Source organism: Triticum dicoccoides, chromosome 7B (genome assembly GCF_002162155.2).
Source record: "Triticum dicoccoides isolate Atlit2015 ecotype Zavitan chromosome 7B, WEW_v2.0, whole genome shotgun sequence".
NCBI classification, from domain to species: Eukaryota; Viridiplantae; Streptophyta; class Magnoliopsida; order Poales; family Poaceae; genus Triticum; species Triticum dicoccoides.
Genome location: NC_041393.1, coordinates 489,675,076 through 489,680,115, shown reverse-complemented (window position 1 = coordinate 489,680,115; position 5,040 = coordinate 489,675,076).

Below are 5,040 nucleotides of genomic sequence, written 5' to 3'. Positions count from 1 at the left end.
TTAAAATCATGTCCCTAGTCAAGTTCCCATATGTCCACTATGTAACCACAATATGTGTCCTTTCCCCTCTTAGTTGCTGCATCAAAGCAGACACCGCTGTTTTGGTTGGTGCACTTTTGATCTTGGGCGATCGTGTAAAATGTATTCCCATTTATCTCGTATCCTTTGTAAGTCAATGCAGTCGAAGATGGTCCCCTGGACAACGAGTACAGCTCATCAGAAACAGTGTTGTCACCTCTGAGACGTGTTTCCAACCAACAGCCGAAAGTCCTGATGTGTTCACATGTAATCCAGTCGCCACACTGCTTCGGGTGTTTGGAGCGCAGAATGTTCTTGTGTTCATCGACATAAGGGGTCACCAAGGTAGAGTTCCGTAAAACTATGTAGTGTGCTTGAGACCAAGAATGCCTGTCCCTACATATTATTGAGTCCCCTCCTAGCGTGCCTTTTTCCAGTCAGTCTTCCCTCATACCGCGATTGAGCGAGACCAATCTTCTTAAGGTCAGGAATGAAGTCAACACAAAACCCAATGACATCCTCTGTTTGATGGCCCATGGAGATGCTTCCTTTTGGCCTAGCACGGTTACGGACATATTTCTTTAGGACTCCCATGAACCTCTCAAAGGGGAACATATTATGCGAAAATACGGGGCCAAAACGACAATCTCGTCGACTAGATGAACTAGGACGTGCGTCATGATATTGAAGAAGGATGGTGGGAACACCAGCTTGAAACTGACAAGACATTGCGCCACATCACTCCTTAACCTTGGTAGGATTTCTGGATCGATCACCTTCTGAGAGATTGCATTGAGGAATGCACATAGCTTCACAATGGCTAATCGAACGTTTTCCGGTAGAAGCCCCCTCAATGCAACTGGAAGCAATTGCATCATAATCACGTGGCAGTCATGAGACTTTAGGTTCTGGAACTTTTTCTCTAGGATATTTACTATTCCCTTTATATTCGATGAGAAGCCAGGCGGGACCTTCATATTGAGCAGGCATTCAAAGAAGATTTCCTTCTCTTCTTTGGTAAGAGCGTAGCTGGCAGGACCTCCATACTTCTTTGGAGGCATGCCATCTTTTTCGTGCCAACGTTGCAGGTCCTCCCGTGCCTCCGGTGTATCTTTTGTCTTCCTATACACGCCCAAGAAGCCTAGCAGGTTCACACAAAGGTTCTTCATCATGTGCATCACGTCAATTGAAGAGCGTACCTTTAGGTCTTTCCAGTAGGGTAGGTCCCAAAATATAGATTTCTTCTTTCACATGGGTGCGCGTCCCTCAGCGTCATTCCAAACAGATAGTCCGTCGGGATCCTTTCCAAAGATTACCTATAAATCATTCACCATAGCAAGTACGTGATCGCCAGTACGCATGGCGGGCTTCTTCCGGTGATCTGCCTCGCCTTTGAAATGCTTGCCTTTCTTTTTACATTGATGGTTGGTCAGAATAAATCGACGATGCCCCCGGTACACATTCTTCCTGTATTTGTCCAGGTATATACTTTTGGTGTCATCTAAACAGTGCATGCATGCGTGGTATCTAAGGATGGCAATGGGTAGGGTATGGGGTGGGTAGGGCAATACCATATCCATACCCATACCAATGTAGTCAATGAGTACAAAATTTTACCCATACTCGTACTCACGGGCATGAAACTTTACTCGTGCCCATACCCAGTGGTACCCATACCCATTGGATACCCAATGGGTAGAGAAAATAGTACGCAAGTTATTCACAATTTCACATTCATATCAATATCATATTTGAATAAAAAAATGTTTATCTCAACTCAGTAACAGATAGATGAGTACATAACAATTATCTCAATTCAAATTGATGATTGGTGACAACTTTAACACAGGTTCACAATCTCACGACACACTTCACGGGATAAGGTACACGTGTCAGTATGAACTGGTTGGGTATGGGTATATCCATGGGTACAAGGCTATACCCGTGCCCTACCCATGACTTAACGGGAAGGGTATGGGTACTACCCATGGGTATAAAATTGTGCCCATACCCTGCCCATGCGGGTACGGTATCCGCAGGTACCCATACCCATGGGTAAAATTGCCATCCTTAGTGGTATCCCTTGTTTGTCTATCCTTAAAGGTTACTGAGAGCAGGCCAATCATTGATGGTTACAAACAGCAATGCATGCAGGTCAAATTCCTCTTGTTTGTGCTCATCCCACACACATACACTTTTTTCATTCCACATTGTTAAAGTTCTTCAACTAATGGACTTAGATACACATCAATGTCGTTGCCGGGTTGCTTAGGGCCTTGGATGAGAACTACCATCATAATGAACTTCCGCTTCATGCACAGCCAAGGAGGAAGGTTATAGATACATAGAGTCACGGGCCAGGTGTTGCGATTGTTGCTCTGCTCCCCGAAAGGATTAATGCCATCCGCGCTTAAACCAAACCATACGTTCCTTACGTCACCTGCAAACTCCTTCCAGTACTTTCTCTCGATTTTTCTCCACTGCGACCCGTCTGCAGGTGCTCTCAACTTCCCGTCTTTCTTACGGTCCTCTCTGTGCCATCGCATCAACTTGGCATGCTCTTTGTTTCTGAACAGACATTTCAACCGTGGTATTATAGGAGCATACAACATCACCTTGGCATGAACCCTCTTCCTGGGGCGCTCGCCCTCAACATCACTAGGGTCATCACATCTGATCTTATACCGCAATGCACCGCATACCGGGCATGCGTTCAAATCCTCGTACGCACCGTGGTAGAGGATGCAGTGATTAGGGCATGCATGTATCTTCTGCACCTCCAATCCTAAAGGGCATACAACGTTCTTTGTTGCATACGTACTGTCGGGCAATTCATTATCCTTTGGAAGCTTCTTCTTCAATGTTTTCAGTAGCTTCTCAAATCCTTTGTCAGGCACACCATTCTCTGCCTTCCACTGCAACAATTCTAGTACGGTACCGAACTTTGTGTTGCCATCTTCGCAACTGGGGTACAACCCTTTTTTGTGATCCTCTAACATGCGATCGAGCTTCAGCTTCTCCTTTTGACTTTCGACTGTCTCTTTGCATCAACAATGACACGGCGAAGATCATCATCGGGCACATCGTCTGGTTCCTCTTGATCTTCAGCTTCCCCCATTGTAGCATCACCGTATTCAGGGGGCACATAGTTGTCATCATCCTCTTCTTCTTTGATGTCTTCCATCATAACCCCTCTTTCTCCATGCTTGGTCCAAACATTATAGTGTGTCATGAAACCCTTATAAAGCAGGTGGCTGTGAAGGATTTTCCGGTCAGAGTAAGACTTTGTATTCCCACATATAGGGCATGGACAACACATAAAACCATTCTGCTTGTTCGCCTCAGCCACTTCGAGAAAATTATGCATGCCCTTAATGTACTCGGAGGTGCGTCTGTCACTGTATCCATTGTCGGTTCATCTGTGTGCATTATATATAATTAAGTGTGTCAAAAACCATTAAAGAATATCATGAATAGATAAGTGACCAAATTGATAGAAGTTCATCATCACATTAAAACCAAAGTACATACATAGTTCTCCAGAGCATCTAATTAAACCGTACATTGAAACTATGTAAAACATTTCAATGCAACAACAAATGCGATCATAATCGCAACCAACGTAATAATTGATCCAACGGCATAATGATACCAAGCCTCGGTATGAATGGCATATTTTCTAATCTTTCTAATCTTCAAGCGCATTGCATCCATCTTGATCTTGTGATCATCTATGACATTCGCAACATGCAACTCCAATATCATCTTCTCCTCCTCAATTTATTTTAATTTTTCCTTCAAGTAATTGTTTTCTTCTTCAACTAAATTTAATCTCTCGACAATAGGGTCGGTTGGAATTTCTGGTTCACATACATCCTAGATAAAAATATCTATGTCAAGTTGGTCGGCATAATTGTCATAAACAACAAATGAACCAAATAGTTATAAAATATAAACCGAATCATGGACAGGACGAGGGCCGACGGGGGCGGATACCAAAACCATCACACTATATAATAACAAACAATAATTAAAGTAAGAAAATTATACAAGTATCTATTTAAATCATACAAGTAAGAATTTTTTTTTCTTTTAGAGAGAAGATAAGAACAAGAGGCTCACCACAGTGGTACCGCGACGAGATTGGCGCGAGCGATCGACGGCGGTGAAGACGGGGACGGGACGTGACGGACGGCTAAACCTAGACAAATCTTGAGGAAAATGGAGCTTGGAGGTCGAGCTTGGAGAGGAGAAAGCTTAAGTAGTGTGGCTCGGGCATTTCATCAAACACCTCATGTGCATAGGAGGTGAGCTAGAGCACCACAAAGCTCTCCCCTCGCCGGCCAAAAAAAATAGAGTAGTGGAGTGCTCTGCTCGCGGGCGAGGGGGTATATATAGGCACCTCATCGGTCCCGGTTCGTGGCTGGAACCAGGACTAAAAGCCCTCCTTTGGTCCCGATTCCAGCCACGAACTGGGACCAATGGTTGTGGGCCAGGAGCGAGGCCCATTGGTCCCGGATCGTGTCTAGAACCGGGACCAAAGGGATCAGATGAACTGGGACCAATGCCCCATGAGGCCTGGCCGGCCCCCTGGGCTCACGAACCGGGACCTATGCCCCCATGGGTCCCGGTTCATGACTGAACCGGGACTAATGGGCTGGCCAGGCCTGGACCGAAGCCCTGTTTTCAACTAGTGATAGATTAGCATTTGGCATGCACTAAGACACTACATATCTCATGTACATACACCAATATAATATCTAAGGGCATAACATATGCATTTTATGATACCTACTAATGCCAAATAAGAACTCAACGTCTTTGCAAGCCTTTCATGTTGGGTCAGTTCACCTCAATGTTATAACATGTGTTCGTATAGCTAGACGGCTCATTGCACTCAAGAAACAAAACCACACTATAACATGAGGTATGTGCTAATTGCGTGGAACTAGTAACCAAAAAAACAAAGTGTCTTATGAAACAGTCTTAAAAATCATGGAAACCATGCGTACCGAGTTTTCC